Source organism: Sorex fumeus, unplaced genomic scaffold (assembly GCF_029834395.1).
Source record: "Sorex fumeus unplaced genomic scaffold, SorFum_2.1 ptg000075l, whole genome shotgun sequence".
Lineage (NCBI taxonomy): Eukaryota > Metazoa > Chordata > Mammalia > Eulipotyphla > Soricidae > Sorex > Sorex fumeus.
In genome coordinates this window covers 8964674-8978544 of record NW_026606132.1, presented here as the reverse complement: position 1 = coordinate 8978544, position 13871 = coordinate 8964674, and the positions used below count along the sequence as shown (strand labels likewise).

The following is a 13871-nucleotide window of genomic DNA, read 5'->3' as shown; positions in this document are numbered from 1 at the left end:
TGTGGTTGCCTGAGGCATGCGCCAAACCACGCTGGCGAATTAGCTCAAGAGTTTTCGAAGATAGGCGACTTTTTGTGGCTATCTCTCTCTTGGCGTTCCTCGCACATTCATGGAGGTGCTGAACCAGTCGATCGTATTTTTTTCAAAGAGATTGCTTAAATGATCTGGGCACATGCTTAGCATGTGGAAGGCCTTGGTTCAATTTCTGATGTTGCATATAGTCCCCCTGCACTGACACGAGTAACTTCTGTGCAGAGCTAGGAGTAACCTCTGAGCTCTTCTGGATGTGACTTTAAACCCCATCAACAACAACAACAAAAACAAAGCCAAGAAAGAAACAACACCACACTGTTTCTGCTATCACGAAGCTTACAGTTTTGAAGGAAAGACCAATTTTTGCCAAATAATGCACTGAACCTGTGAGAAAGAATACATGGTTTGTTAAGACTCGGCTAAATCCAGAGGATTAAGGGAAGAGGCTTTTCCTAAGAGAATGAGACTTAGATAGACACCTAAGAATAAACAACACTTTCCTGACCCTCATGTTCTACTAGCTTCCTTCTATGGCCCAGAACCATGTCACAATTTCCTGCTGATGCCCTGGCTTTCCAACAGGACTCAGGAAGACAGAAACCTGTTGTCATGCTTGCTGTTTATTCTCACTCCCAATAGTTATCTGATGCATAATATGTGTTTAGTAAATATTTGTCCCATGCGGTTTTTAGAGTGTGTAGGTACACATACACATGTATGGAGGGGATGGGGGTTGGCAAGAAGACCCCGGAGGAAGGGCTCTTGGTGATTATGAGCTGAGTACCTGAGTGGTTATGAGTGTATCTGCACATATCCATGACTGATGTATCCGCTAAAGAAGCTATATGAGATAATGATGAGAGTAACTACCATTTGCTGTTTATCCATATTATGCCTGGAACATTGCATATGTGTCAGTTTCTCTTATTCACATGAAAGCCCCCTGAAATTGGACTCCCCAATTTTACAGGTGAGGAAATAACTAGGCTCAGAGGGAATCAACTTGTTCAAAGCCACTTAGCTATTCAGTTGCTAAGAAAGCATCGTCCAAAATCAGACTCCCAAACTGAGATTATAGCTATTGATGATGAAAATTGCTGAGGCAATTGTTTACGTGGTTTAATTCTCTGGAATTAAATTGGCAAGTCAGCTAATATTTTCGGAGATGACTAAAATGTTACCAAAGAAGGAAACATGCTGCTGAGCAGGAAAGGTAGCTAGTGTCACTATCAGACTGATAGTGTTGCTACCTTGCACGTCTCCTAACTAAGGGCCATACCTTGATGACAGCAGTCCCACATACACAGGTGCTTTCATATTTTTCTGAAACTTTTTTCTAAACCCTCTAAAGTCAAAGCTCTCATACACCTTATCTCGGAGTCCTTTTAAGCACTTAGTTATTGAGACTCTTCAAAAGTTTTTGTTTAGTTTCTGTGAATCCTATCTATTGCCATGTATTTATGAGAAATTAAAATATAAAACTATAATTAGATTTTTATCATTCATCTCAAAAGAATAAAAAGTCCACCATAAACATTTTTGTGTAAAATAACTATTTTCACAAGCAAAGGAAAATTGAGTGTGAAAAGCTGCCTTAATTTACCTGTCTGCAAGTCTCTTTAATGTCTGGTTTAATAGAAAGCAAGTGATTCTCACATCTGCTTCTATATTCACTCCACAACAACATTATTTGGGTTATGGTACTCGTAGAAAATCTGTCACACATGGAAATATAGTGAGCCAAGGGAGAAATGCTGTTTAGGGACTCCCAAAGCTGTTACAATCCCACTCTGAGAGCCCAAACTTTGAAAGAACACTCTCTGATACCTGTAAACTTAATGGGCTACATCTATGCCAAAGAGAAATAAAAATTTGTCAGATATTTCAAGGAGGAAAAACATTTTAGAGCTGGTAGAACATCACCAAAGTAGATTTGGCCTAAATAATAGGCCTCCATGAACAGAATCAGTTCAGGAAACTCAACAGCCTGATTTTCTAGGCTGAAAATGGGCCTATTTAAGAATTGGCAGAGGAGCACATAATGCTGCTTAGGAACTGGTGGTATATCTTACTTATTCCAAAGTGCCCAGCTGGAGAGGGCCTTCTTACGCAGTCTTATTTTTGTCTTGAATTTTGAGAAAGGCAAGACCAATTAAACACCCACTGCAGTGTTCTTGGCTTAACCATTATGTTTCCATTCAAACGTCATTATTATTAAAGGTAATTGCAAGGAGAAGAGCAGAATCCAAGACATCCATTAAAGTGCATACCTTTTTTTAGAGAAAATAGGAGATTACATGTTAACAAAGAGAGAACCTTGCTGAGTTCTAGGATTTTTGCAACTGGGTGGTGAGTGGCGGGTCATTTATGAGTTGGCAAAGTACAGACTTTGGAATCCTGGAAAGTGCAAGATTTTATCCTCATCAGTGCCAAAATAGCACTGAATCTGATTGGAAACTCAAACACCTGCTTTAAGATGATCTCACTGGAGAGTTCAGAGCAGGCTGAAGAATGGGAAAAACTCTACTTCCTGAAGGCCTGGTTTCAGGGAGTTTTATTTATTTTATTTTTTTTATTTTTATTTTTTTTTATTTTTAGACCTTGCTCCGAAACCTAAAATAAGCAAATCATTCACTTCTGATGTCACTGTCAACTGCTGACTAAAGTCCTGTTTGAAAGGAATAAAATGGATAATATGAACTGAAAATGTATGTCACTTGAACACATACTTTTCTCAAGTTTGTTAAGGGCTCCAGAACAGTTTTTAGAGATGTAGGCTCTGCCTTTCCAGGTCTTTAAGGAGTGGGATCAGTCTGATAGTGACACTAGCAATCTTTCCTGCTCAGCAGCATGTTTTCTTCTTTGGTAACATTTTAGTCATCTCCGGAAATATTGGCTGACTTGCCAATTTAATTCCAGAGAATTAAACCACGTAAACAAAAAAACGTATGTTCTGTTTTATGATGGCCATAAAGACTGTGCATACTATGCAGGGAAATCATTATGATGTGCGCACTTGTGTGTGCACACGCACGTGTGTGTGTGTAAGTGTGTGGGGTGGTTCAAGCATACAAATGTGCATTTCTCAACAAATTTTCTGTAATAAAGACCCCAAAAAGTTAATCATGAAAACTACAGCAAGCTACCCGTAAGGTATTCGTTATGCCAAAGCATTTTAACTTGAAGTTTAAAATAACTGAAAGTTCTATATTAAGTTAAGACAAAATAGATTTCAAAGCAAACAATAATGCTAGAAATAAGAATTCATTTATTTTTAAAAGGCAGCTCACATAGAGAAGGGAGCATCAAATAAAGGGTGCTGGGAGGATCCTCCCAGGATGGAAGATGCATGCTGAAAGTAGACTATAGACTGAATATGATTGTCACTCAATGTCTCTTTTGCAAACCACAGCACCCAAAAGGAGAGAGAGAACAAAAGGGAATTCCCTGCCACAGAGGCAGGGCAGTATGGGGGTTGGGGGGTGGGAGGGATACTGGGATCAGTGGTGGTAGAGAATGACCACTGGTGGAGGGTTGGGTACTCGATCATTGTACAACTGAAACCCAAGCACAGAAATTTGTATGTCTACAACTGTACCCCATGGTGTTTCACTAATAAAAATTAAAAAAAAACAATTCATTTATTTTTAGTAATAAAAGTGGAGGGGTGAGTGTTGGAACATTGTATGACTAAAACCTGGTCATGAACAGCTCTGTAGATGTGTATCTCAAGGTGATTCAATTAAAAGATTATGCTAAATAAATTACATCCTATCACCTCAAAAAAGTTTCAATATATAAAATATATATGTTAAATGAAGTTGAAGCAATAGTACAGTGGGTAGGATGTTTGCCCTTATGGTTGCTGAGCCTGCCAGGATTAATCACTGAGCACTATCAGCTCTACCCCTCACTTCACAAAAAATACATTAATTTTTTTAGTATGTTTTTATTGAGATAACATTAGTTTACGTGTTTAGGTGCTTTAGGGGTAGAATATTATCAGACCACACTACCAAAATGCCCATGTATCTCCACCATATCACACTCCCTTCACTTGTTTCCTCAATTCTGGGGTCAGAGTTTATTTTTATTTTAAATAAAGAGATTTTATTTGGAAGGTTTTTGAATGTGTGGAGGGGGAGAGAGAGAGAGAGGGAGGGAAAGAGAGAGAGCCCCTACATACATCCCAGCATTAGACAGGAAAGCATGAAAGTACACATCTCCAGAGGGGAGATGCGGGTGACACATGTACTCAGCCACCGCATGTACTCAGCCACGTGGGCACAAGCAGCACATGGGCTTGGGCAGCTTATGCGCCTGGGGCCAGAGTTTAAAGGGATTTTTTTCATTAGATATTGTATTTTCCGTTACTTTGTTTCTTAATAAATACCGATATATCAATTTTAGACAGGAGAAAAAGAATTTACAAATATTCCGAACAAAATTGTATACAGTCACATGGAGAAATAGAATAATTTACAATCTTTTGGGAGTATTTTAGGTTTCCTGAAAAAAGAAATCTAGAATGATTGGGCTGGAACGATAGCACAGTGGTAGGGTGTTTGCCTTGCATGGGGCCGACTGGGCTGACCCGAGTTCGATATCTCCGCCCCTCTCCGAGAGCCTGGCAAGCTATCGAAAGTATCTCTCTCCCAGGGCAAAGCCTGGCAAGCTACCCTTGACGTATTCAATATGCCAAACATAGTAACAAGTCTCACAATGGAGAGGTTACTGGGCCCACTTGAACAAATCCATGAACAATGGGAGGACAGTGATACAGTGCTGCAGAATGATTGAACAACTGAATCAACCAGCAGGATTGAATTGCCATTTATACTAACAGCAGCAGAGTGCACATTATTTCAGACTTGTGGTTCTGAGCAGAAATAAACTGAAAAGTAAGAATAAATTTTGGGAAAGGGGAAGAATCTCATTTGCTAAAACTATAGGTGGAGGGGAAGTGGAGATTGTAGTAGAGATGAAGACTGTAGCATTGATGATGGCCCTAAAGGAATTAGGAAAAAAAAATTGAAAAGCCAATCTAGTCCAGAGAGTGGGAAAGGGACATTTTCCTTTTAGATAATAGTCATCAATTTTTTTCAAAGTTTTTAGAGGAAAACTAGAGTATAAAGTTTTTGATAATCATTGCTACCCATGGTTATCACAAACTATGAAGTATGATCATAATCACATTTGATATAGCTATGACCAGATGTTCTGCCTATCATCTGGAAGTGTGACATCATATATATCTTTCACTTGGAAGATTATAGGACAGACAATAGTTGTCCTCAAACAAAGTTACATAGTGTAAATAAGCCAGTCAACAATTATCACAAGTATTCGAACAAGCATATTTTAATAATCGTGCCCTTTTATAATTTCCCCACAGATAAAATCTGTTCACATTGGGAAGGAAAACAGGTTCACTGATGTTGAAAATGAAGTGTAGGACCCTTAGGATATAGGATGTCATTATTTTCCACTCTAGGTTATAACCCCAGAGCCTTCGTTTCAAAATCTCACTCTCAAGTTTTTGATTCAACTACACTTATTTCAACACTTGATTCAACTACAAATGTTCTCCTCACAGACTTCCACAAGCTGGCAGTATATTTCTACGGAAGAAATATTTGTGATTCATAAATCAATCTCAGTATGCTGCTAACTCATGACAGCTAATGTATTATCTACGTTTGCTGCTGTGAATATGTATTACAAGTGAATAGAGATATAATTTCTAAAGAATATAAAATTTTATTAAAATATCAAGTAAATGAAGCTAGATTCGAAATTGTAAGAGCAATCTGACCTCAACTTAGTGAAATAAATGATTAATGATTAAGACTGAAAGGAATGTACCAGAACATGAATAGCTGTCTCTAGGATCAGAACTCTGTGTGCTAGGGACTAGTGTGAAAAAGGTACAAAAATTTAAGAAGATACTCACTTTCAAGCTTATGCGAGTATAATATTGACACTTGACAGTGCCTGTGTCCTTTATATCTTGGCACTTTGCTTGTCTCATATAAGTGTGAGCCCTGCCAAAGTGATTGAGATATAAAGAGGTTTGAACTCTTTGAACAACCCATGTTTAAATGACTATTTTATTGTGTACTTGTAGAGAAATGTAGTGATCATGTCATCTGTCATCTCCTATGTCATCTCCCACTCGATCAGCAACCAGCTAGCTCTTTTACTTCTCCAGTCATGTTTCCAAGTCAGTCTGCTTTGCGACTGTTCTTTGCCAATAGTATGAACTTACTTGCCCTTCACAAAATTCTTACATGGATCAGATCAAGACAACCAACTGCTTTCTCTGATTCTATAGAAGAGTGTCTTCTGGCATCAGCTGGGATTATGTCTCAACACTACCCATAAATCCTATGCCTCTCTTGTGATTTCCAACTTCCATTCCCCATGAACATGCTTCGAAATCTTTTACAATCCCTTTATACTACTCTTCATACCACCTCCCTCTTACTCAATAAATGACTTTGCCTTCTCGTCTGAGTTTGAGTTGTGGCAGAAATTAGATGTCACAGCCAAATGGAATAAGTAGAAGAACTTTAAAAAAAGGTTACATTTACAATATGAGGCAGAGATTTAGGAAACTACTCAGACATGGTGGAGATCCTGAAACTAGAATCTATGATGTGATAGAACCCAAGGTTTTCACAGGCAAGGAAAGCAAGTAGTCATAAGAATTTGCCAAGGGTAACTAATTGCATCGATATGACTGCCTGCCAGGACATGTGACCTTTGGTAGAAAAAGTTCACCTGAAAGAATCAAGTAAAGAAGAAACTAAGGAAATAAGTACCCAGGCCTCACTACCTCACACTCTCCTGTCTGTCACTGCTGCCTCCTATTGGTTAAAATGAACCTGAAGTGCAATATAGGCAATCAGCTTTTATAGTCCAGGATGGGAAAAAGATGGGTATACATAGATCAAGAGAAGTAAATATCTGAGAAAATAGAGAATGTGTGGGTATATTTCTTTCAGTTCTTGAAATTCATTCAATTATCCATCTGTAGTGCTCCTTCTTCCTTCCCAGTTGAATGGAGTTGGGATCCTAGTCCTCTCTGGAGTAATTCCTGTGCTCTGATCATCACTTGATTTGACTTTCCTGGGAGTAATGAGTCAATTGTTCCATCTCATATTTCTGCCTTTGAGATTTTTCTCTTCTTTGTCTGCCATATTGGCATGGGGAGGGTTGGGATAGGGGGAAGATACTGAGGTTATTGGGGTGAAAACTGTGCACCGGAGGGATGGGTGTTTGATCATTGTATGGCTGGAACTCAAACATGACAGATTTGTAACTGTATCTCATAGGTATTCAAAAAAAGAGATTTTTCTCCTTATAGGTTTCTTTGAAATCAGCATTTTAAGCCACTTCTCCACATCAAAAGCAAACAGAAGAAAACAGAACTTTTTTTTAGAGTTTAACTTTTTTTTATTAGTGAGACATCATGAGGTACAGTTGTAGACTTACAAATTTTTGTGCTTGGGTTTCAATTATACAATGATCAAATATCCATCCCTCCACCAGTGCCCATTTCCCACCACCACGGGTCCCAGTATCCCTCCCACCCCCTGCCCCCCTCCATCCCACCCTGCCTCTGTGGCAGGGCATTCCCTTTTGTTCTCTCTGTCTTATTGGGTGTTGTGGTTTGCAAAAGAGGCAATGGGTGACAATCATGTTTGGTCTATAGTCTACTTTCAGCATGCTTCTCCCATCCTGGGAGGATCCTCCCAACACCCTTTATTTGGTGCTCCCTTCTCTATCTGAGCTCCCTTTTCCCCTAGCTTGTGTGGCTGGCCTCCAAGCCATGGAGCAAAATTCCTGGTACTAATCTCGGGCATTCTTGGGTATTAGTCTCCTATTTTGTTACTTTATATTCCACAGATGAATGCAATATTTCTATGTCTATCCCTTTCTTTCTGAGTCATTTCGCTTAACATGATACTTTCCATGTAGTACCACTTGTATGTAAATTTCATGACTGTCAAAAAGAGAACATTTTTATGAGTCTATGGTCTTTTCCATTATTCCTCTCCACGAGCGTGATCTTAATTGACCCTCTTGTCCTTACATCCTCATCTCCAATTCACTAATCTCATGACACAGCTAAAGTGCATATGTGTATAAATATATGTCTCTCTATGTATACATGTAGATATACATAGAAATTCATACACAAACTGCATAGCAGTTTCTTATATACTGCAATTAATTTATAAATGAGCTTTACCAATGACTTTGCTATATCTGTGTTCCTGGAACACTCTGCCCACACCTTTCTGAACTTTTTATAATTTAAATGTATTTTTCCAGGAACATGATGCTTTCTAAGCATTCTTTTTATCCAGACCTCAAAAGAAACATCTATTTGCTACTGAATTCCCATCTGTATTACCCATCATAGCCTCACTTTATTTGCTACAGCCACATGAGTGCCCCACTGCTTTGCAAATTTCACATGTATAGAGTAACACTCATGGTCTTTTTTGGTCTTTTCATCACTACCTCTCCTCTAGTGTTCTTCATCACAGAGCATAGCACCAAATGCTCTTCATCACAGAGCATAGCACCAAATGCTCTTAGCTACAAGCCAGTAACCTGGGCTCTATTCTTTTTTTTTAAATTTTTTTAATTAGTGAAACACCATGAGGTACAGTTGTAGATTTACAATTTTTTGTGCTTGGGTTTCGATTATACAATGATCAGATACCCATCCCTCCACCAGTGCCCATTTTCCACCACCATGGATAATATCCCCCCCACCCCCATCCCCCCATCCCCCCTACCTCTGTGGCAGGGCAATCCCCTGTGTTCTCGCTCTCCTTTTGGGTGTTGTGGTCTGCAAAAGAGGCATTGAGTGGCAAACATGTTCAGTCCATAGTCCACTTTCGACATGCATCTCCCCTCCTGGGAGGATCCTCCAAACACCCTTTATTTGGTGTTCCCTTCTCTATCTGAGCTGCCCTTTCCTCTAGAATGCCCGACTGGCCACTAAGCTATGGAGTAATCCTCCTGGTGCTGATCTCAGCTATTCTTGGGTATTAATCTCATATTTTGTTACTTTATATCCCCCAGATGAATGCAATCTTTCTATGTCTATCCCTCTCTTTCTGACTCATTTCGCTTAGCATGATACTTTCCATGTTGTACCACTTGTATGTAAATTTCATGACTTCATCTTTTCTAACAGCTACATAGTACTCCACTGTGTAGATGTACCAAAGTTTCTTTAACCAGTCATCTGTTCTTGGGCATTCAGGTTTCTTCCAGTTTCTGGCTATTATAAAGAGTGCTGCAATGAAGAAACAAATGCAGATGTCACTTCGACTATACATTTTTGCCTCTCTGGGATATATTCCCAGGAGTGGTATTGCTGGGTCAAATGGGAGCTCAATTTCTAATTTTTTGAGAATCGTCCATACTGTTTTCCAGAAGGGCTGAACCAGTGGACATTCCCACCAACAGTGAAGGAGTGTCCCTTTCTCGCCACATCCGCGCCAGCATCGGTTGCTTTTGTTCTTTTGAATGTGGGCCAGTCTCTGAGGTGTGAGATGGTATCTCATTGTGGTTTTTATCTGCATCTCCCTGATTAATAATGATGTAGAGCATTTTCTTATGTGCTTTTTTGCCATTCGGATTTCTTCTTTGAGAAAGTTTCTGTTCATTTCATTGCCCCATTTTTGGATGGGGTTGCATGTTTTCTTCTTGTGGAGTTTAACCAGTATTTTGTATATCCTGGATATCAACCCCTTGTCAGATGTGTATTCGGCGAATATCCTTTCCCATTCTGTAGACTGTCTTTGTATTTTGGTCACTGTTTCTTTGGAGGTGCAGAAGCTTCTTAGTTTAAGATAGTCCCATTTATCTATCTCTGTTTTCACTTGCTCGGCCAGTGGCGTGGCATCTTTGAAGATACCATTAGCTTCAATGTCATGGAGGGTTTTGCCAACTTTGTCTTCAATGTACCTTATGGTTTCTGGTCTGATGTTGAGGTCTTTAATCCATTTTGATCTTACTTTTGTACATGGTGTTAGGCTGGGCTCTATTCTTGATGTAGCCCTTTCCTTCAATTCCCCCTCTGGCCAGTGAATCTACTTTTGTTGTCTGTTCTGCTTCTTCATGTAACGTGGACTCCTCCCGTTCTCATTACAGCAATTATTTTATTTCACACTTTAATGTGATAACTATAATTGCTCCATAACTAGTACTACTCTACAAATAATCATCAATCATCACTCTCAATGGTAAGAACGTTCATTTGAAAATATGACTCCAGTAGTAAGACTTCTCATACAATCTTTGAGATTAAAGTTTAGATTTCTTAACTTAACATACACATTTCTTTATTTTAGGTCTCCAGTGTATTTGTTTATACCTCTTCCCTTAGTTAATCTACTACTTTCCTTTGATAACTATTATACTCTCAAGTCATACCAACCATTTTCAGATGTAACTTTCCATGCTTACTTAACAGTTATTTCTGCCAGTTTGTATTTGCCTTGGAAGGTATTTCCTCTAGCTGACCTCCCACCTACATCCACTCACACCCCAGTGGCTTTCCTCACTAGTTCCTAAACACTTTCTAAGACCTGTCTTAAAGCTTACTGCTTCCTGGATGGATGTATCAACATATCATTACACTTACCATATTTAATGTTATCTCTTATATAAGTTAGAGTTCACAACATAGTAAATCACTACAGTCTGTATAGTATTTTTTGTGAGTGACATTTTATTGGAACACACTCACTTATGCACAATCTACAGTGGATTTTGCACTTCAGCTAGAGAACTTGGTAGGTGGAAAAAAGAGTGCTAATCCTAAAAAGGCTAAAGTGTTTCCTCTCTGTCCCTTCCCAGAATACAATTCCTGGAAGAAAAGTGATCTGATTGCTACATCTATCACTTTATCAATCAACAGGAATGATTCAGCTAATCTAGATAACTAAACAGGTATACCAGGTCTCTCATTTCTCCACTTGTATCTCTTCAGAATTTGTTCACTCAAAGAGAAATAAAAATAGATACTGATGATTATTTAATCAAATTTTATACGACTAGCCATGTTCCCTTGCTAGAACCCCCAAACAAGCTCTCAAGTAGTATTTGCCAATCCCTGCTATGAATCAGTGCTTCTCAACCCTAGCAATGTATAGTCAAGTCATAATCAAACAACCTGACAATATCCTGATACCCAAATCACATCTCTCAGCAACTCCACCTTAATTGTTAGGTTGTCAGTAAGTGATTTTGTGTAAATAATAGAAAAATACATAAAAGGTAGCATCTACTGTGTAATAAATGTGTTTTAGGATCTATAACAAGTGCTATACATAATAATTAATCATTATCCTAAACATGCAAAGTGCTCAGTATTCTTTTCTCCATTCAACAGGTGAGAAAATTGAGGTTGAAAGAGTTTAATGGATTCATCCAAAGTCATACAGCAGTGACATATAGAACTGTGATTTGAAATTGGCCGAATGTGATTTCAGTACCTCTGTTTTTAAAAAAATTTACTATGTCGCTTTGAAATAGAGAAGTAGCTTATTTTACTTATTGACAATGAGATACTTGAAACTGAAGGTTAGAAGGAGCACCTTTGAAAATGCATGAATATGGGAAGATTATAATGATGGAATCACTTAAAATTAGCAATAATAACAACAATTTCTAGTACTTTCAGTGTCAGACATAGGTGATAATTTCATTTTGTTTTTATTGAGTAATTTGAGGTACACAGTTATAAAATTTATGGCTAATAACTTTAAGGGCAGTCTCCTTTAATCCTTACAACCCAGATAAGAGTTTTTTTTCAGGCTGAAAGAGCTGTATAACCTTCTAGAGGACTTCAAGTAAATTGAGAATGTGAGAAGGTATTAGGGGCATTAGAGCATCAGCAAGAAGAAAGGGATGTGTGATAGATATGCTAGCCCGAAACAATACTACCTTAATATATTCACTTGGGAGAAGTTTTGCCTATACAACAAGAATAACTACTACTATTATTGCTACTACATCAATACTATTTTGTAGCACTATATACACACAAACATCTTTAATAATCTGATGTATATTATCTGATATACCATCTGATATATTATGCTATATATTACCTGATATATAATTACATTATATATTATCTGGTATATACTATATATAATATATAATTATATTATCTTGCATATAATTATATTATCCAAATATATATTATATATTGTCTGATGTTTGATTTCAACTAAACTTAGTAAGTAAAGTATTATAATTTTTATTTTACAGACTAAAAATTTATACTTAAGTGAGGGTCATAACATTTTCCAAATCACACAGTTGCAGAATAATGAACTTGAATTTAAAGTCAGATTATTCTGTATCTATCATACTTATGACTGACTTAATTCAGCACAATAAACTCCATTTTCAACCACATAGCAGCAAATTGATTTCATAGCTGTGTAGTATTTCATTGTGCATGCATACCATAATTTCTTTATTCAGTCATGTGTTCTTAGCTATAAGGGTTGTTTCCATATTCTGGCTACTGTGAATAGTGAGTCAATGAATACAAGAGTGCAAAGTCTTTGCTAGAGCTTTTGGGCCCTTGTGGTAGATGAAAATAAGCTGAATTGCTGGATCATATGGATCATTACAATTAATTTTTTTTTGAAAAGTGTCCATATTGTTTCCCAAAAAGTCTGGAAAAGTTAATATCCTGAAAAGCAATGAATGAGGGCCCCTATTCCCCACATTCATGAACACGGGTCCTTCCTTCCTTCCTTCCTTCCTTCCTTCCTTCCTTCCTTCCTTCCTCCCTTCTTTTTCCTTCCTTCCTCCCTTCTTTTTCCTTCCTTCCTTCCTTCCTTCCTTCCTTCCTACCCACCCTCCCTCCTTTCCTTCTTTTTTTCTTTCTTTCTTTCTTTCTTTCTTTCTTTCTTTCTTTCTTTCCTTCTTTCTTCCTTCCTTCCTTCTCAGAACACTTTCCATCACCTGCTTCCCAAGAACTCATATTGCACAGTGATCTTATGTCATCATCATCATCTAGAGCTCAAGTTGGCATAGGCCTTCTGAGTCCTCCCCACCTCCCGCCTCTCCCAACTAACCAACTCCCTCCGCGCCTGCCCAGGATCTCGCCCCATCCCTGAACACCCAGCTCCCATGCTCCACATGGCCAAACATGTTTTTATAATCCTCTCAGGCCACTAACATAGAAGGGGTCTGATGATATAAGGAAAATCCTTCGGGTTCATGTAGGGGGCTGCAGAGGAGGCTGGGCAGGTCCCTACAGTGTCACAAAATGCCCATCACACCATCAGCCTTGAGGTCCTGGCATTGGCCCTCAATCTGTTGTTCTTTATAATGTTTTCCAGTCTAACTCGTGTGAAGTGGTCTCCTTGAATTTTTATTTGCATTTCCCTGAAGATAAGTGATATAGAGCATTTTTCCATATATCTTTTGGCCATCTGTATGTCTTTTTTGAGGAAGTATCTGTTAATCTCTTTTCCCCCATTTTTGATATTTTTCTTGTACAGTTCTATCACTGCTTTATAAATCTTGAACATTAATGCTTTATTGGAAGAGTAGTAGGCAAATATTTTCTCCCACTCTGTGAGGTGTCGTTTTATTCAGTCCTCATTTCTTTTGTGGTGTAGAAGCTTCTTAGTTGCAGTCCCATTTGTTTAACTTTGCTTCCATTTGCTTGGTGAATTTCATTGAATCATTGAAGATAACTCTATATTCAGGTTCATAAAGTGTTCTACAGCAGAGCCTGGCAATCTACCTATGTTTTAATATATAATTTATAGATTAAGGTG

The 13871-nt window shown here is 38.2% G+C and overlaps 1 non-coding gene across 1 annotated transcript; it reads right to left on the bottom strand.

Moving 5' to 3' along the window:
* Positions 1-13013: 13013 nt before the first annotated feature.
* On the bottom strand, positions 13014-13098 carry LOC130038453 (small Cajal body-specific RNA 18). Its single transcript, XR_008794689.1, has one exon. It is a non-coding gene; the product is annotated as a small Cajal body-specific RNA 18 (non-coding RNA).
* Positions 13099-13871: the final 773 nt, after the last annotated feature.